This window comes from Mauremys reevesii, linkage group 12, assembly GCF_016161935.1.
Source record: "Mauremys reevesii isolate NIE-2019 linkage group 12, ASM1616193v1, whole genome shotgun sequence".
Lineage (NCBI taxonomy): Eukaryota > Metazoa > Chordata > Testudines > Geoemydidae > Mauremys > Mauremys reevesii.
In genome coordinates this window covers 41341624-41361703 of record NC_052634.1, presented here as the reverse complement: position 1 = coordinate 41361703, position 20080 = coordinate 41341624, and the positions used below count along the sequence as shown (strand labels likewise).

The 20080-nt window shown below is 57.7% G+C and overlaps 1 non-coding gene and 1 pseudogene across 1 annotated transcript; one reads left to right on the top strand and one right to left on the bottom strand.

Moving 5' to 3' along the window:
* The window catches only part of LOC120375815, a 451158-nt pseudogene that overhangs the window by 328811 nt on the left and 102267 nt on the right, over positions 1 to 20080 (bottom strand).
* On the top strand, positions 19418 to 19606 carry LOC120376368. Its single transcript, XR_005587251.1, has one exon. It is a non-coding gene; the product is annotated as a U2 spliceosomal RNA (small nuclear RNA).

Genomic DNA, 20080 nt, shown 5'->3' with positions numbered 1-20080 from the left:
TGTTCAGGTCCCTCCCAGCGCCAGCTTTAAACTCCGCTGCTCAGTTCTAAGCTTTGGCCACACGGGGGCAGCCCGGAGCTCAGCCAACGCCTCCCGTTGCTGGTTGCGTTTCCCGCTCCTCGTGGCAGGTTCACACCCCGCAGGCAGATCTCTGAACCGGAGCCGAACCGTTCCCCAAATCCAGCGCTTTAGCAGCAGCTTTGCTAGGAAAGCGCTGACGTCCCCAAGTAACGTAAGAGCCAGAGCGCTGTGTCCAGGATCTTCTCTTGGGCCCCTCACCGTGGTGTCTGTCAGGCGCAAGGAGAAACCAGGGAAATGTTTTCATGGCGTTTAAGGGCAGAAGGGGCCATTAGCTCAGCTAGTCTGACCCCCGAATAACACAGAATTACACCATGACACGTATTGATCCCACAGACCTTAGACAGATCAAAGCGTTTCAGCCCTCAGGAAGGAGGCTAAACTGGGTACCAGAGGCAGCGAACAAGGGGCCCCCAAGGCAATGGCAGGGAGCTGACGAGGTGAAATATGCCCAGATGATCCCAGCAGGCGACCCACCCCCATGCTGCAGAGGTGGGAGTCCCTGTTCCTCCTGCCCTTAAGAATCTCTGGTGGTTAGTGGGTCCCCCCAGTTCCCCAGATAAGAATCCTCCATGTGGTTTCCCTGGCTTCACCTCCAGATAAGAACATTGTGTGGAGGGAGTGGGAGGAAGGTTTTCTGGCAGATATGTAAACGGGGACTGTGTCTCCCTGTCTGGCCCAGGCTCCTGGGAGGAAGTGATCTCAGTGTGTCTGGCTGTCTCCATTCCTCCCACCCATAAGAATCCCTGGTGTGTGGGTGCACCCTAGACCATTAAGGATCTCTGGGGGGTGGGTGTCTCTCTCCCCCTAGTCAGGATCACTGGGGCGTGCGTGTACAAAAAGAGACTTTGACTCACCCAGGCTGGGCTGCCATCATGGAACAGACCAGGTCCTTCTGTGGAGGGTTTTGCGTTCCTCCAATGATGTGATCTCAGTGTGTGTGGGTGTCGCTGTCCCTTCAACCCTTAACAATCCCTGGTGCGTGGGTGCGCTGGGCCCCATTACAATCCTCTGTCTTACCCCCATGAGGGATCCGGTGGATGTGGGGTTCTCCACGCTACGGGGTGTCTGGTGCCCCTGTCCTCCTGGTTAATAGTGGAGTGTGTGGGTGTCCCCGCCCGTTAAGGATCCGTGTTGTGCGGATGCCCCGTTCTTCTCATTAAGAATGGTGCAACGGAGCATATGGGTGTGTCCCCACCCCATGAACTAGCTCCCATGTATGGTTCCCTGCCCCCATCCAGGCTCTGTGGGTGTCACTGTTCCCCTTTTCAAGATCCGTGTGGCAGGGGGCGTCCCTCCCCCCAAGTCAGATTCCCCAGCGTGTGGGTGCTCCCATCCCCCACTCCAGGCTCTGCGGGGGGGGGGGGAGTCTTAAAAGAGACTGTGTCTCACTGTCTTGCCCAGGCTACACTGCAGGGGCTATTCACAGGCGCGATCCCACTACTGATCAGCATGGGAGTTTTGACCTGCTCCGTTTCCAACCTGGGCCGGTTCACCCCTCCTTAGGCAACCTGGAGACCCCAAGCTTCCCCGGGATCACCATATTGATGCTGAACGTAATGCAGACACCCGATCGGCACAGCCCCCTGCAGTCCAGAACTCCTGAGCTCAAGCGATCCACCAGCCTCAGCCTCCCCAGGCGCTGGGATCACAGGCACCAGCCACAGGGCCCAGCTTGTTTTGCTGCCTGGCAGCTGGAGCTTTAAACTCTGCTTGTGAGCTCTGTGCCTTGGTCAGATGGGGACAGCCTGGAACTGGGAAATGCTCCTGGTTCCCCCGCCCCCATCTCATGTCGGGGTGCAGGCGCCGCTGTCCTCCCAGGTAAGATCCCGGATGTTTCAGTGCCCCCCATCCCCCATCCAGGAGCCCAGGTGTCCGGGTACCTCTGCCCCCCATACAGAATCCTGGATGTGTGGGTGTCCATCCCTCTGCAGAGGATCCCGGAGTGTGGATGCCCTTGTCCCTCTTTAGAAGATCCTGGGTGTGTAGGTGCCACTCTCCCCCCCGAGAAGATCTCTGGTGGGTAGGTCCCCAGGGTGTGAGAGCTCCCATTCCCTGATACAGGCTGGGGGAGGGGGGGTATAACTGGCTCTCCCTGTCCTGCCCAGGCGGTGCTACAGCAGCTGTTCACAGGGGCAGCAACCCCACTGTCAACCTGCAGCTTTAACCTGCTCCAGGGGTGACCCATGCGGGTCGGGAGTGAGGGGCACCAGCAGAACTGAGAGTCTGGAGGTCAGGACTGGGATAGCAGGGGCTGCGGGTCGGGAGTGAGGGGCACCAGCAGAGCTGAGAGTCTGGAGGTCAGGACTGGGATAGCAGGGGCTGCGGGTCGGGAGTGAGGGGCACCGTCAGAGCTGGTTGACGCCTAAGGGGCTGCGGGTCGGGAGTGAGGGGCACCAGCAGTGCAGTAACTGGGGAGCTCAGCGAGGAATCGAGGGGGCTGCGGGTCGGGAGTGAGGGGCACCAGCAGAGCTGTGAGGCTGGAGGTCAGGACTGGGATAGTAGGGGCTGCGGGTCGGGAGTGAGGGGCACTGGCAGCGCAGTAACTGGGGAGCTCAGCGGGAAATCGAGGGGACTGCGGGTCGGGAGTGAGGGGCACCAGCAGAGCTCTGGGTGTGGAGATCAGGATTGGGATAGGAGGGGCTGCGGGTCGGGAGTTAGGGGCAGCAGCAGAACTGTGAGTCTGGAGGTCAGGAGTGGGATCGCAGGGTGTGCGGGTCCGGAGTGTGGGGCCCCACTTGCGCTGGGGGGAAGCGAGGGGGCTGCGGGTCGGGAGTGAGGGGCTCCGGTAGAGCTGAAGGAAGCCCAGGGGTCTGTGGGTCAGGAGTGAGGGGCACCGGCAGCACAGTGACTGGGCAGCTCTGCGGGAAGCCCAGTCGCTGCAAGTCGGGAGTGAGGGGCACCAGCAGAGCTGTGGATCTGGAGATCAGGATTGGAATAGGAGGGCTGCGGGTCGGGAGTGAGGGGCAGCAGCAGAGCAGGAGGGAGACCAGGAGGCTGCGGATCGGGAGTGAGGGGCACCGTCAGAGCTGGTGGACGCCTAAGGGGCTCCGGGTCAGGAGTAGTGGGCAGCAGCAGAACTGTGAGTCTGGAGTCAGGACTGGGATAGTAGGGGCTGCGGGTCGGGAGTGAGGGGCACCGGCAGAGCTGTGAGTTTGGAGATCAGGATTGGGATAGGAGGGGCTGCGGGTCGGGAGTGAGGGGCACCGTCAGTGCTGTGAGTCTGGAGGTCAGGACTAGGATAGCAGGGGCTGCGGGTCGGGAGTGAGGGCACCGTCAGTGCTGGGGGGAACCAAGGGGCTGCGGGTCGGGAGTGAGGGGCACCAGCAGAGCTGTGGGTCTGGAGGTCAGCACTGGGATACCATCCAGCCTGATGGTAAGCGATGCCCAGCTGAGCCCATGGCCAGTACGTCCTGCTCCACCCACGGCCGGGCTGGGAGCCAGGACTCCTGGTTCTTCTCCCCAGCTGTGGCAGGGCAGTGCAGGCTAGTGGTTAGAGTGGGGGTTGGGAGCCAGGGTATCCGGGTCCCACCGCTGGCTCTGGGAAGGGAGTGGGGGCCAGTCTTGTGCACCCCCTGGCTTGAAGTGGTTTCCATCCTGTGCAGGGTTTACAGGTTTGTTCACTGGCTCTCAGCACCTCCCACTATACAAATTGTCCCAGTGCTGCGGGGTCTAGTGGTTAGAGCCGGGGAGGCCGGGAGCCAGGCAGGGGCGGTGGGTATAAGGGGCCCGGGGAGGCACCTGGCCCGTGCTCCACCCAGAGGCCCTGCTCCCCCGAGTCCTCTCCCCCGCAAGGCCCCATCCTCACTCCGCCCTTTCCCAAGCTCCATCCGGCCACATGGGGCCGTGGGGGGAGAGGCCGGGGGTGCAAACAGCAGAGAGACAGGTGGGGGGGGGCCTTGGGGTGGGGGCGAAGAGGCACAAGTGGCAGGGCCTCGGGGGAAGAGACGTGAGAGGTGGGCGGGGGGGGTCAGGGGAGTGGAACAAAGGGGTCCTGAGGGGGGCGTGTGGGCGGGGCTGAAGGGGCGTGTGGGCGGGGCTGAAGGGGGAGTGTGGGCGGGCTGAATGGGCGTGTGGGCGGGGCTTTGGCAGGAGGAGGCTGAGTGGCAGCAGGCCTTGGGGCAGGGCCACAGTCCGGGCCCGCCCAGCCTCCCCAAGTGGAGGAGTCCCAAGCTGCCCATGGAGCCAGGACTCCTGGGTTCTATTCCTGGCTCTCCCACAGACTCCCAATCTGAGCTGGTGCAGCCCATCTCGCCCTCCCTGGTGCCTCAGTTTCCCCCGTGTGAGACGGGTCCCAGTGTGAACGGCTGCAGCGCCGTGGAGAATCTCGTCCCTTCTCCTGGCGGCTCCTTGGGAGCCCTGGGGAAGCAGCCAACTGCTGCAGCCCCTGGCTCCCGTCTGGGCAGCCCGGGGTGGGGGTGGGATCTGGGCAATGGGAAGAAGGAATCCCCCCTTCCCCCACCCCACCCCGGGGACATGGGGGGAGGCTGGTGCTGCGGGGGCAGGGAGTCCTGCAGCCCTCGCAGGGAGAAGGGGCAGGTTCGGCTTGGCTGCTGATGGGGCGGGGTGGGGGCACTGCTGGACTGGGGCTCCCCTGCGGGGTGGAGATGGAGCACGGCCTGCTGGGAGCGGACGTCTCCTCTGGATGGGGAGGGTGACACTGGCCAAATTGTGGAGCCCTGTCCCCCCAGACAAGGGAGGGGCCTCTCAGCCTTGCCGGCTCGTCTCTCTTTCACCAGGATCGGCCCAGCACCTGGCCTGGCCCAGACCCCCCTTCCTCAGCGCCAGCAGCTGCCCATTGTGGGGAGTGGAGCGGCCGCGGGGTGGGGGCCTCTGCCCCCGGGAGCAGGGCCGGGGCACTGGGGGCAGAGGCTGCGATGGGGAGGTGGGTTGGAGAGATGTCGGGGTGAAGCTGGGACTCAGGGGAATGGGGCAGGCTGCAGGGAGGAAGTGTGGGGCCACCGGAGGGGAGCTGGGGCTGGGAAGCTGCGGGGGGGACACAGCCGGGGGGGGGAGTGGTGACACCGCAGGGGGGGGCTGCGCAAGCGGCCGTGGGCTGGGGGGCCGGGCGGGAGCTCGGCCCGGGGTGGGGGGGGCAGGCGCTTGCGGGTCTCCCTGTGAATGGCACCAAACTGCAGGAACCCCCGGCCGGCAGCCCCCTGCTGGGGTCTGGTCAGTGCAGCCCCGCTGCACCCTGCTTGGGGTCGGGTCAGTGCAGCCCCCCCCCCCAGCTGCACCCTGCTGGGGGCTCTGGTCACTGCAGCCCCCCCCGATGCACCCTGCTGGGGGCTCTGGTCACTGCAGCCCCCCCCGCTGCACCCTGCTTGGGGGTCTGGTCAGTGCAGCCCCAGCTGCACCCTGCTGGGGCTCTGGTCAGTGCAGCCCCGATGCACCCTGCTGGGGCTCTGGTCACTGCAGCCCCGATGTACCCTGCTGGGGGGTCTAGTCACTGCAGCCCCCCCCCGCTGCACCCTGCTCGGGGCGCTGGTCACTGCAGCCCCAACCTCACACTGGAACTGGGCGGGGGAAGGTTTCTTCTCGCGCTCCCATTGGTCAGGGCTCTGCCTCCTCTTCCTATTGGCTGTCTCGGGAGGCGGAGTTTCCGAGAGGGCGTCACGTGGCCTTGAAGCGTTCGCGAGGCGGCTCCTGAGCAGCCCAACCCCGAGCTCCCCCTCCCCCACTGCCGCCCATCCCCCTCCCTGCCCCGCCCCAACCCCTGAGCTCCTCCCCACTACCGCCCCTCCCCTCTCTGCCCCGCCCCCAACCCCCTGAGCTCCTCCCCACTGCCGCCCATCCCCTCTCTGCCCCGCCCCCAACCCCTGAGCTCCCTCCCCACTACCGCCCATCCCCTCTCTGCCCCGCCCCCAACCCCGTGCTCCTCCCCAGTGCCGCCCATCCCCGTCTCTGCCCCGCCCCAAATACCCCGAGCTCCTCCCCAGTGCCGCCCGTCCCCTCTTCTGCCCCCGCCCCAACAACACCCCCAAGCTCCCCGATGCCGCCCATCCCCTCTTCTGCTCCCGAACTCAAACACCCCCTGAGCTCCCCTCCCCAGTGCCGCCCATCCCCTCTCTGCCCCGCCCCAACACCCCCAGAGCTCCCCTCCCCAGTGCCGCCCATCCCCTCTGACCCCGCCCCAACCCCCGAGCTCCCCTCCCCAGTGCCGCCCATCCCCTCTTCTGCCCCCGCCCCATCATCCCCGAGGACCCCTCCCCAGTGCCACCCATCCCCTCTGCCCCCGCCCCAAACACCCCGAGCTCCCCATGCCGCGCATCCCCTCTTCTGCCCCTGCCCCAACACCCCCGAGCTCCCCTCCCCAGTGCCGCCCATCCCCTCTCTACCCCGCCCTGAAACACCCCCGAGAACCCAATCCCCAGTGCCGCCCATCCCCTCTCTACCCCGCCCCAAACACCCCGAGAACCCAATCCCCAGTGCCGCCGTCCCCTCTCTGCCCCGTGCCCAAACCCCTGAGCTCCCCTTCCCGATGCCGCCCATCCCCTCTTCTGCCCCGCCCCAACACCCCCAAGCTCCCCTCCCCAGTGCCGCCCATCCCCCTCTTCTGCCCCCACCCCAAACACACCCCGACACTGTTCCTGGTGTTGGGAGGGGAACAGGAGACAGGACAAAAGAAGCAAGAGACGAAGAGAAAGGAGGGAGGGAGGGATGGAGGAAAAGGTGAAACAAAAAGAACAAACCCTAATGTCCCCAGTGATTCTAAGGGACAAAATCCCAGGTACGGAATAAAATTCTGCCTCCTTAAGCTCGTGTTTTCCATGCCTAGAATTCAACTGTCACCAGATGGATCAGACTGAACAGGTTTCAAACCTCGAGGAGGCTCTTACCTTCTAAACAGGGACGGCTGTTTTCTAGTAAAATCAGGAAAACGGAAGAAGAAAACTCGAAAGAGGTTCCTCCTGGCGCTCACGTACGTGAACCCGAATACTCCCTCAGTCCTCAAAGAGAGACCTGGAGAAGGAGACTTGCTGAAGCAAAGCCACAGGGGTCTCTGAGGTTTCCCTGGCCTCTCGCCCCTGTCCTGCCTGGCTGATGTCAGCATCTCTCTGTGAGGTCACCACCTCCCCACCACCTTGGACCAATAGGCTGAGGTCCTGCAAAAGGCCTTTGTGATGTCACTGCCACACCCCTCCCTTGCTGGGCTAATGTCCTGCCCCTGGCCAGGCACTTTGGAGGTTTGAGCTACTCCCTGTGGATCACCCCACTCAAGGAGCGTTCGTTCTAGGCAGCAAGCCGGCTAGACAGGAAAACATCAGACGCTGCTCCCAATGCTACACTCAGTTTTTCAGAAATTAGTCGACTTTATGGCCAGAAGAGACCATTAGAGCATCTAATCTGACCCCCTGCATATCACAGGCCTCCTGTATGACACAATAGCTACTTTTGGAGAAAACACATTCCAGAAAGGGATGTTGCTCCTTGGTAAAATGTATTGAGCTCTGTTGACAAAAAAATAGTATATAAGAGCTATGTATTATTAATTCTTAAAGGCAAAAAAAAGCCAACCAAACAAACCCCTCTCCCACTGCCTGCTCATCCATACTCTTCAAGGTCAAGTGCTCCCAGTCAACCTTTGAAAACAAGTACAGGCACAGATTAAATATATTACCACTGGTTTGTTTTTGTTTTGTTTATTTTACTTTTCAATAGTAAATGTCTGGGGAATAGTCACAAAACAATTTCGTGTTGAATATGAAGTTGCTAATGTGAAGAGATTGAGTAACACTGCTTCCCAGAAAAGTGTAACGCACCCCACCTCTCCATCATCACATACTTCACCCACCATGCCAGACTAGAAGTACTGACAGCGGATCAGCCACTGACGCATCTAACCTAGTATCCTGTCTTCACCAGTGGCCAGGACACAGCTGTTTAATTCCTATGTATCCTACTGTGCAATATCATACCATAGGCTTCTCCATAAAGGGATAAATCAGTTGTTTAAGTAGTGTGGGTTCATTTCCAACAATGGCTAATGCATGATATTTTAATGGCGATCATACACTGTTTGCATCTCACTGTGTAATACCAAACCATACGGGAGGCAGTGTTGTCCAGTGGTTAGACTGGGACTCAGGAGACCTGGTTTGTCTCATGGGCCTACCATGGTGACCGCAGGCAAGTCACGGCATCTCATGCCTCAGTTTTCCTATCTGTAAAATGGAGGATATGATACTGACCTCTTTCGTAAAGCACTCAGCAATCTAATGAAAAGCACTGTAGATAATCTACCGATCATTATTACCGCTACCATGCGGTGGAATAGATGAATAGTCCATTTTGTCTGCTGTCCTATCCCCAATAGTGTCTAATGCTGAATGCTTTAGAGGGAGGCAAAACAAATGTGTCTACTTATTCAATCTTCTATTATAGAACATTACAGTATGCCACACCAGAACTTTCTGAGGTCTATTTTATCTGATATTCTGCCTCAGACAGTGGCCATTTCTGGATGCTTTGGTGAAAGGTGTAATCCTGTTCCCCTACATAATGTACTTCACTATCTAATATACCATAGGATTTTCCATAGCAAAATAGGTCAGTGGGCCTATAAGGTATCCTATCACCAACAGTGGCCAGTGCTACATGATTCAGAGGAAGAATAAAAACCTTCACAAGTTCCTATCTCCCCTCCCCCAACCATCTTGCACAGCAGGAGGGGGCTGAGCAGGAAGTTGTGATGGGGTAAGAAATGCAAATACTCCAAGGAGCCTGTGCCAGGAACCAGGTGGTGCAGAAACCACAGCCCCCCTCCCATCTCTAACCCCCCCTTGGCTGGCACTGGATCGTGCCTCCTGTGCCCCCACTCTGCCACCTACACAAGCCCTGGGGGGCCGGAAATAGCCACGGTGCTGGGCCCCCCATCCAATTGAAGTGTTCAGTGTCACAGTGAGTGACTCAAGGTGTGTGTACAGAATGGGGATGGTGTGTGTGTGTGTTTGTGTATGTCTGGTTTTCTGCAGTGGTTGTAGGGGGGGATTATTTGCAGCTGTGGGGGTTATTGTGGCTGTGCAGGTGTGTGTTCATGTGGCTGGATTTGTGTGTGTGTTTGCATCTGTTAGTACTTGTGTTGGTGTTGGCTGGATTTATGCGGGTGTTTGTGTATATTAGCAATTGTGTGTGGGGGGGGCTGGATTCATGCATGTGTTTGTGTATGTTTGCAAGCGTGTGTGTGTGTGTGCATGCTCTGCTGCCCTCTGCCAGCGCAACAACCGTTTCTCTATATGTCACAGCCCCCATACCGTCGACCCCAGTGGTGATTTCCTGATCTTACAAGGGCTGGCTGGCCTGACCCTCCTTCCCTCTGCGGAGTGTGGTGGGGGCTGCAGCTCACCCCCTGTGGGGCAGGAGTGCCCAGGTGCAGGGCGCTGGGCTCCAATGCACTTAGGGGGCAGCTTGGGTGAGGAGGGGCAGGGCGTGTGGTGTCCATTCTGCATTGCCTGGTGCTGGGCCACTGCACAATCCCCAGCCACGCCGCACAGCGCACCCCGAGATGGGGCAGGGGGCCAAGCAGATGATCCAGCATGAGGGGGGGAGGATGTGTGGTTGGGGAGGAAAACCTTGGGCTGCTCACATCATAGTTATGCCCATGGTGGCTGCAAAATCTTTTTATATACTTCTTCTTATCAGCAGTGTATTGTTTTCCCTGGAGTTTAGAACTTGACCAAGAAATTTGTACCTAGATAAAATAATCTACTACTCCTGGTTAACGCAATGGACTTGACACCCACTGGGGTGTCCCTACACAGGTACAAGTACTAACAAGATGGCTGCCTTTTAGCCATAGTTTTTAATCAGGCCAATTGAAACAAACCCCTGTTAAATCATTTCTCAGCCCGAGTCCTTCACCCACATTCAAACAGCTGCATATGAAGTAGTTATAGCTGAATGTTTAAAGCAATGGAGTAGAAATCCATTGGGGTTGCCCTGTGTGGTTCTAATCCTACCAACTACAGAAACACTGAATTGTTGTTATTATTATTACTGTAGTCTTAGTGCCTGAGCATCCACAGTGCAAACTGGAGCCAGATCTAGTTTCACTCTATCTACACTTAAAACGCTGCTGTGGCCCTGCTATAGCACTTTTGAGTAGACAGTGACTGGAGGGGTTTTCCCACCCCTGTAATAGCTGCATTGACAGAACAATTCTAACCAGGGCTTGGTCACCTTAACTCTATGGGTTTGGGGTGGGGATTTTTCACACCGTGAGAGACGTCGCTCTGCCAGTGAAGTGCCCAGTGTACACCAGCCCTTAGATCCCTCTTGGTATTTCAATGCAGGCACTGACCTGTGAGAGGAAAACATCAGCTCACAAACACAGAGACTGAATTCCCCACATTTAATCTCGCTGCACTTTCCAGAAAGTCACAAAATTCAAATTCATTCTTGCTAGGACAGAGGAAAAATAAGTGACACTAAGTTTTGGCTTGGGTAAATAAAATTAAGTGTTTAATTAATATAGTAAAAATATGTTCTGATTCTTCTAACTAACACCACAGCGTGAAATAGGAACAGAGACAAATCTTGTCAGTGACAACTAATTTCACAAATGATCTTCCGGTTATTAATTTCCACGCCGCCCCCATTGGAGGTCTGGGCACCTCCAGTGTCACTGCTCTGCGTTCACTTTCCCCCTAGAATTGTTCTCGGACATTCCCAAATTTGGAAAATTGTGCAGTTCAGAATGTGAATAGTGACCCCGGCTCCTTCCTGCACCTGCTCTACATTGCTCCACAGCAGCTTCTCCACCTGCAGAGTCACCCCAGCACTGCAGTGCAGCCCCCAGGGTTCAGCAGGGGTCCCTGGCAAGGACAGTGGGTGCAGCTAACAGCCCGGTGTGCCTGGCACAAAGCAATACCCCCTACACACAAGTACAGAGACTGAATTCCCCAACTTTAACATCATGACACTCTGTAGAAAGCCACACGTGTCAGTTGTATTTTGACAGGGAGATGCAAAATATGAGCATATAGATCATTATTGCAACCACTGTTATATATTTGCTACAAATCTGGTACAAAATGTGGCATGTAAGATGTGTATGAAAAGATTATGATTTGCTGAATATGATGATGCTATTTGTATGCATGTATAATTTTGTACTTGAAGTTGTGAGCACTGGCTCCATACTTGTATTTCAAATACGTTTGCTCCTGGGGTAACGCCCACAAGGTAGTTAGCCAGTGAGTGGCCCATCAAAAGGACACAACTCACAGTGGACCATGGCAGACACCCATCTACACTGAACAGACTTTTCTATGAACGTTCCATCTGACGTATCCTGCAAAGTATCCATCCTGCAATAACTGAGCAAAATCAAGCATGGATGTGGACTTGCCCATGTGACTCCAAGCTCCCATCTTTCACCTGTGATTTTCCACTAGCTGTGCTGAGGACTTTGAAACAATGGCTTTCCCTCCACATGGCAGAAGTTATGCGAGGCCCTGGAAACATCTCCACTGTGCCTCTTTCCTGCTCAACCCTCTGGACTACGGACTTATAGGTGGGATGAATAGCTCAGTGGTTTGCACATTGGCCTGCTAAACCCAGGGTTGTGAGTTCAATCCTTGAGGAGGCCACTTAGAGATCTGGGGCAAAAATTGGTCCTGCTAGTGAAAGTAGGGGGCTGGACTTGATGACCATTTGAGGTCCTTTCCAGCTCTAGGAGATTGGTATATCTCCAATTATTATTACCTTGCCCAGCCTCACCTGAGCTGCTCTCCACGTGCATTAGAGCCCTGCACCTTGGCACTTCTGCCCCACAGGGGGTGAGTTGCAGCCCCTGCCACACTCCACAGAGGGGAGAAGGGTCAGGCCAGCCAGCCCTTGTAAGATGGGGAAATCACCACCAGGGTTGACGGTATGGGGCTGTGACATACGGAAAATGGTTGTTGCGCTGGCAGAGGGCAGCAGAGCGTGCGCACACACACAATTGCAAACATACACGAACACCTGCACAAATCCAGCCAACACCAACATGAGGCAGGGGAGCAGAGCAGGCTGGGGCTGGGTCACTCCACTTACCATGCAGGGGTGGGGGGGTGGAACTGGGAAGCCCCCCCTGCAGGAGCTCCCCACCTCGGCTCTGCCTTCTCCCCTGAGCTCGCCAGCACAGCTCCACTTCTCCTGCCTCCCAGGCTTGCGGTGCCAATCAGCTGTTTAGTGCAGCAAGCCTGGGAGGGGAGGAGAATTAGACAGGGGGCAGCGTGCTCAGGGGAGAAGACGGAGCAGAGGTGAGCTGGGACAGGGAGCAGTTCACCTGCACGCCCCCTCCCCCCCGTTACTTGCTGCGGGCAGCCCTCCCCCAGCCCCTCCCACCCCCCGGCCCCAGCTCACCACCACACCACAGCCCCCCCAGAGTGCGATTTTTGGTGCCGCCAACCACTTGGCACGCTGGGCAGCCGACTAGTTCGCCTAGTGGTTGCACTGGCCCTGGCCACTGCCTGTCAGCAGGATTCCTCCTCCTCAGGGAGACTAAATCTCCCCACCTAGACAGCCGGTCCATCCGCTGCACCCCAATCCCCCATGCCTGAGCCTCCCTGCCAAAGCCCTGCACCTGGCTCCAGAGAATTAAGTCTCACATCTCACTGGGAACTCGACTTCTTGTGCCCAGAGAGTCTCGGCCCCCCTCAGTAGCTGACCTGAGAAACACAGTGTCTGCAAAAGCAGCAAAGAGTCGTGTGGCACCTTATAGACTAACAGACGTATTGGAGCATGAGCTTTCGTGGGTGAATCCCCCCTTCGTCGGATGCGTCAGTGTCGGCCTTTCCCAAAGAAGTGCCTGGAGGGCCTTTTCTCCTGTGACCACGTGGCCTAATGGATAAGGCGTCTGACTTCGGATCAGGCGATCGAGGGGTCGAGTCCCTTCGTGGTTGTGCTTGTGCGGTTTTACCTTTGGGCTGAACGTCCTGCTCCCTTCAGGGCTGGAACCTCTTCTTGGCCGCTCAGGCCAATGCTCTGGCTTCAGCTAGAGCCCCAGGAAGGAGTTGGGGGTTGGGTGTCACAAAGGCTGGGGCATGAGCCCCAGGTGCTTCCAGTCTCGCCTTTGCCCTTCCTGATTTGCCAAAGAAAATGGGCGGCTGCCCGGGCTAGCGTGTGGAGCAGTTTCCCTCTGTCCCTGTGCTGGAGGGGGGTTGCTACTTAGCACCTTTGGAGCCTGGATGTTTCTCTGCTTCTTATCAGCTGGGGAAAAGGCTCTTGGGGTAAAATCTCCTGCCCCACTGCAAAAGTGAGCACGGAGAGTCCTTCTCTCTGGTCACACACTCCCAGGGGTTAATCGCCTCCTGAAACTGTCTGTCTCTTCAACCCACCTGGTCCCCGTCAGTCCCCCTTTGTTTTGCTGCTCCCCAGTCACTTACTGCAGGAAGCGCCGTCCACGGGGCGCAGTAGGTCCCACCGCTGCCACCAGTTGTCACGGAGTGTGGGGGAGTCCGGCCCTGCACCCCTCTTCCTGGGACTCACAGTGACTCTCAGCCAGCCAGTAAAACAGAAGGTTTATTGGAGACAGGAGCACAGGCTACAGCACAACCAGGACCCCTCAATCGAGTCCTTCTGGGGTTCAGGGTGCAGGGATCCCAGCATAGGATTCCCTGAACTCTCCCCAAACCGAAACTGACACAACCCTCCAGCCGGCTCCTGGCTTTGTCTAGCTCCCCGGGCAAAGGTGTGGACCTCCCCTCCCCCCTGCTTAGCTCATGGTACAGGCTGAATACCTGTCCCTCACCTAAAATCCTCCCTGGCTCTCCCAACCCCCACACAGACAGCCCCTACTCCATCACAGCAGGTCAGGACTAGGATAGCAGGGGCTGCGGGTCGGGAGTGAGGGGCACCCGCAGAGCTGTGAGGCTGGAGGTCAGGACTGGGACAGCAGGGGCTGCGGGTCGGGAGTGAGGGGCACCCGCAGAGCTGTGGGTCTGCAGGTCAGGACTGGGACAGCAGGGGCTGCAGGTCGGGAGTGAGGGGCACCTGCAGAGCTGTGGGTCTGCAGGTCAGGACTGGGATAGCAGGGGCTGCGGGTCGGGAGTGAGGGGCACCTTATCACCATGAGCTGCTCCCGGCCAGGCACCACACCCCATTCACACGCCTTTGGTCACTACGTAGCTCAGTGGCAATCACTGTCCCGAAGTGACTCCGGTGCAGGCACCCACAGCACGAACTCCCCACACCGGATTCTGTCCACACGCAGAGAATTCTCTCCGCCGGGCTCCTTCGGTTCCTCTCGCTGCTCCCCGTCCTGCCGCCAGACACTGCTCATCTGCATAACCCCGCCCATGGACACGTGACACCTTCTGTCGTTTTGGTCTCCAGTGAATGAGTCGCCTGCGGGGAGTGATTACGTCATTACACGTCACAGCCGCTGGGCGGGGATTGTCTGTGAGCCCCGCGCTGGGGGCGGGGCTTCAGGGAGAGACCCAGCCCCATAGACAGCCTGGGGCAGGGAGATATTGGGGGAAGGGAGGAGGGATGGGGATAAGGGGAGGGAGGGATCCAGCCCTATAGACCTGCAGGGGCAGGAGATCTTGGGGTCAGGAGGAGAGGAGAGGGGGTTGGCAGAGACGCAGCCCAGGGTGCAGGAGGAATGGGGTGGGGTGCAGGGAGCTGGGGGAGAGAAGAGACGTGGGGTGAGGGGGTGAAATGTTGGTCCAGGGAATCTGAGTTACTCCCAGGACATGCTGTGCAGGGGGGAGCACAGGGGCAGGGAGAGAGCCCCAGCTCCAGCCCCACAGAGCCCCAGAGGGATATTGGGGACAGGGGAGGGGATGGAGGGGGGAGAGACCCAGCCCCATAGACCCCTAGAGGCAGCGGGATATGGGGGGTAGGAGAGGGGATGGCAGAGGAGACACCCATCTCCATAGACCCCCAGAGGCAGGAAATGAGGGGAGAAAGGGGGAGGGAGGGATCCAGCCCTATAGACCTGGCGGGGCCGGGAGATATGGGGGGCAGGAGGGCCGACGGGGGGTTGGCAGAGACCCAGCCCGGGATACAGGGGAAATGGGCTGGTTTGGAGGGAACTGGGGAAGAGAAGAGACACAGAACAGGACACATGTTGGGACAGGGAAACTGACTCACTCCGAATACATGCAGAGCAGGGCAGGGCGGAGGCAGATCATGCTGGTCCCAGGGTAATTTCGGGGGGTTCTGATTCCCCACTCAGCCGGGGCTCCTCTGGGCTGAGGAGCCCTGGGGTGGGGCGGTGCAGGGTCTGTGTGTGTGTGTCAGGCTGGGGGAGCTGCCTGGGCAGATGTGCTGGAACGGGGGGGGCTGCAGCAGCCCCTGGCTTGACGTGGTTTCCATCACACCCAGGGGTTACAGTTGGTTCAGTGGCTCAGCACCCCCCACTATACAGATTGTTCTGGCACCACTGGCCTAGGGTCACCGTCTAGTGCTCAGGGCCTGCCTGGCTCTCCTAGAGCAGGGCGAGCGCCCAGCTCTCCTGGGGCAGGGCTGGCGAGAGCTCTGGACAGATACTAACAGCGCCAGGGAGCCTGGACGAATATTAGTTGGACAGAGGAGCCTGGGGCAGTTTTATCAGAGAGCAGAAATGAATCCCGCACACAGCACTGGAGCTGCAGTGCTCAGCGCGTGGGCCTGGGTCTCCTGCACAGTCTCCCTGCCCCCCCACCCTCATGGCATAACAAGTTCCCTGCAGAGAAGCAGAGGTGCGGGAACGAGGGCTGCGGCGGGGGCTGCAGCACCCCCATGTCTCACTGTGCAAAGCTCCAGATGCTGTGGGAACAAAGCCGGCATTATTGTGCGATTCCAGAGAACCCCGGAGCTGTGCTGCCCCTGTGCAGTGTGAGCGGGAATTGCACGGTTTCACATTGCTTGTGAACACCAGGGCCCGTGCAACAATTTCGGCAAAATAGGCGGCCACGTAGGGCGCATTGTGGTTGGTGGCTTCTAAAACCCCCCTCTGGCGAGTAGGTGGAGCGGTGGTTAGCTGGGGGGGGGCGTGGGGGGAGGGCTGTCCCCAGTAACGGGGGAAGGGGGCGCACAGGGGAACTGCTCCCCACCCCAGCTCACCTTCGCTCTGCCTCCTCCGCCGAGCACACAGCCCAGCTCTAATTCTCCTCCAGTCGGCGTCGCAAGCCTGGGCGGGGAGGAGAATTAGAGCGATGCCGGGGTGCTCAGTGGAGGGGGTGGAGCTGAGGTGAGCTGGGGCAGGCTCCCCAGGCAGGCTTAGCTTCCGCAGGCAGGGGCGGCAGGTTATATCTGCGCAGGTGCCCGGGCTCCAGGAATATTCAGGGCTGGGGCCCTGCTCCAGCAATATTTGGAGCTGGGTCTCTCCCCGGCCCTGAGCCTCCCCAATGCCCCAAACCCTCATCCCCAGCCAGAGCCCTCATCCCCCTGCACCCTAATCCTCTGCCCCAGCCCTGAGCCCCCCTGCACAGCATGAACCCCTCATCCCCCCGCACCCTAATCCTCAGACCCAGCCAGAGCCCTCATCCCCCTGCACCCTAATCCTCAGCCCCAGCCAGAGCCCTCATCCCCCTGCACCCTAATCCTCTGCCCCAGCCCTGAGCCCCCCCGCAGCATGAACCCCTCATCCCCCTGCACCCTAATCCTCATCCCCAGCCCTGAGCCCCCCCGCAGCATGAACCTCTCATCCCCCTGCACCCTAATCCTCAGACCCAGCCAGAGCCCTCATCCCCCTGCACCCAAATCCTCAGCCCCAGCCAGAGCCCTCAGCCCCTGCACCCTAATCCTCTGCCCCAGCCCTGAGCCCCCGCAGCATGAACCCCTCATCCCCGCACCCTAATCCTCATCCCCAGCCAGAGCCCTCATCCCCTGCACCCTAATCCTCTGCCCCAGCCCTGAGCCCCGCAGCATGAACCCCTCATCCCCGCACCCTAATCCTCAGCCCCAGCCCTGAGCCCCGCAGCATGAACCCCTCATCCCCTGCACCCTAATCCTCTGCCCCAGCCCTGAGCCCCGCAGCATGAACCCTCATCCCCTGCACCCTAATCCTCAGCCCCAGCCAGAGCCCTCATCCCCCGCACCCTAATCCTCAGCCCCAGCCCTGAGCCCCCTGCACCCTAATCCTCAGCCCCAGCCCTGAGTCCCCTCCTGCATCATGAATCCCTCATCCTCAGCCCCACAACCCTCCCCCCAGTCTTCCCTCCTATCCCCAAACTCCTCCCCACAAGGTCCACCCTCCCCCTTCCCACATACCCCTTCCCAACCCCAAACTCAGTCCCAAAGCCTGCACCCTTCACCCCCTCCTGCACACCCACCCCCAGCCCCAGCCCCGAGCCTGCACCCAGCACCCAAACACCATCCCAAAGCCAGCACCCGGCACCTCTCCTGCACCCAAATCCCCAGCCCAGGATCTGCACCCCAGACCTCCTCCCGAGCCCCTCCCAGAGCATTAGGCAGGTGGGAGCAGAGTTGGGGGCGGGTTCGGGGCACCACCAAAATTTCTACAAACTTGCCACCCATGTCCGCAGGAGGTCTCCCCAGGCAGGGTAAGCTGCCGTGGCAGGGAGTGGGGTGGGGAGGAAGTCTCCCCAGGCAGGGTTAGCTGCCACGGAGGGATGGGGGGAGTAGTTGCTGCAGGGGGGCTCCCCGGGTGGGGGGCTGAGTTAGCTGCGGGGGGTGGGGGAACGGACAGACGCGGTTAGCTGGGTGGGAGTGTGCAAGGTGGAAGTTTCACCTAGGGCCCAAAACTTCCTTGCACCCGCCCTAGGGCTTTCCGCACCCCTGACAGGCTGATTAGACACCTGCAGCCAATCAAGGCAGGCTACTCAGGGCACCTGGGTTTAAAAAGGAGTCACTTCAGTTTGTGGTGTGTGTGTGTGAGGAGCTGGGAGTAAGAGGCGCAAGGAGCTGAGAGGCAGAGAGTGAGAGTGAGAGTGAGAGTGAGAGTGAGAGAGTGTGAGTGCTATGCTATGCTATGCTGCTGGAGGACTGAGGAGTACAAGCGTTATCAGACACCAGGAGGAAGGTCCTGTGGTGAGGATAAAGAAGGTGGTTGGAGGAGGACATGGGGAAGTAGCCCAGGGAGTTGTAGCTGTCATGCAGCTGTTACAGGAGGCACTATAGACAGCTGCAATCCACAGGGCCCTGGGCTGGAACCCGGAGTAGAGGACGGGCCTGGGTTCCCCCAAACCTCCCAACTCCTGATCAGACCCAGGAGGAGTTGACCCGGTTCCACCAGAGGGGAAGATCACTGAGGTGAGCAAATCTGCCAATAAGCGCAGGACCCACCAAGGTAGAGGAAGAACTTTGTCGCAGCCTCTAATTGCAGCATTTTTAAATGGTCTGCATGTTGCTTGCAGGCTCCTAACACTTGTGACAGCAGCTCCTTTTAACTTCCATTCAACCATCTGTACTTATGCCGATAGGTCGACTTTAGGTCTTTAACTTTGATTGGTAGCTGAGAAGATGGTATATCGGACAGAAACCCGTTCGACAAACCTCTTCATTTCCTTGTTATTTCCTGACTTCTTTATTCATCACCTTTTCCTTATTTCCCAGCAGATTGACTAGATCTGGGTGCTAGCAGGGGGACCTGACGGGCTCCTTATTTTCTGATTTCTTTCGGAAGCATTGAACTTGCCAGGGCACAGTCAGATTCTGGATGTTCATGGAAATGTAACACCTCGTGCTCAGCTTTAGTTCTGTTTCTCAGCTCTTTTGGAAAATCGATCTTTAGTCTGTCATGTAGCATCCTTGCATTAGGAGATGGCTAATTAATAAGACCATAAACCTTGGCAATCAAATGGAACCTGAAGTCCACAGAACAGCCCGAAAGGCCCTTGGGGAGTGGAGTGCAAGTTGAGGAAGACTTCCCTGCACAGCTTCTCTCTCAATTCTCGTTTTCCTGTATTGAGCGCAAAAGTCAGGAATCAGCTCAGGGTAGGGTTATACCATGTGTGTGCAGTGGTTAGACAAGGAACTGGACTGGTATGGAGCAAAACTCTTGTGTGTGCCTGATGACTGTACGTTTGAGAAGGAGCAGAAAAGAGCAGTGGGGCTGCGGTATAGCGCTTGCATAGGCTTTCTTTGGCCTGTTTTGCTGTAAGAGTTAACAGTGAGAGATTGTTAGTCACATGTCAGTGGGTGGGTTTATGCAAATTAGGCGTGTACAGGGAAACCAGCAAGAGGAAGGAGGGTGAAAGACTTCTCTGTCTTTGAACAGAATTGTGTGTTAAGGGCTCTTGCTTTGAATTCTTCCAGTGGAGTCATTTCGGGGAAGTGATCATCACTTTGAGTTACCTAGTTATCAAGTGTCGTGAATGGTGTTTGGTGCGTGTCTGGGAGCTCCTCGTGCTGAAGTAGAAAGCAGTGGGGGAAGAGCGGCTGCCTAACATCCGAGACTAACAGCATTGCTTCTCAGCCTTTTGCTAAGATAAGTGTAGTGTCTGTTCTTATCAGCTTAATATCTGATAGGTCCTTTATTTGAGAACTGTATATTAAATTGATTTTTGAAACAAGGGGGTGGAATAAGAGCTTGCTCTGACCACCCCATGCATTGATCTGGTATTGCACTATTTCCAGGACCAGTGCCTCTCCTTTTGGAGAGAATTGTGTGGTTAAAAAAGCAGAATAAGATTCAGTCTAAAGATGCTGATTTGAGAAGATTTTTTTTTAAATTAGTTGGAAAATCAGGTTTCTTTAGCACTTAAGTTCTTCATAACAATGTATTGTTAAAATTCCTTGGGAGTGTTTTCTGAGTCTACAGCTGTGAGTTTCTTTGTCTTGCTGGAAAATTGTTTTAAAAGCTGAGATTCTTCTATCAGAGGGGTAGCCGTGTTAGTCTGGTTCTGTAGAAGCAGCAAAGAATCCTGTGGCACCTTATAGACTAACAGATGTTTTGCAGCATGAGCTTTCGTGGGTGAATACCCACTTCTTCGGATGCAAGCAGTGCAAGCAGTATTCACCCACGAAAGCTCATGCTGCAAAACATCTGTTAGTCTATAAGGTGCCACAGGATTCTTTGAGATTCTTCTGTTTGCTGTGAGTTTTTTCAACAACATGAGCGATGAAT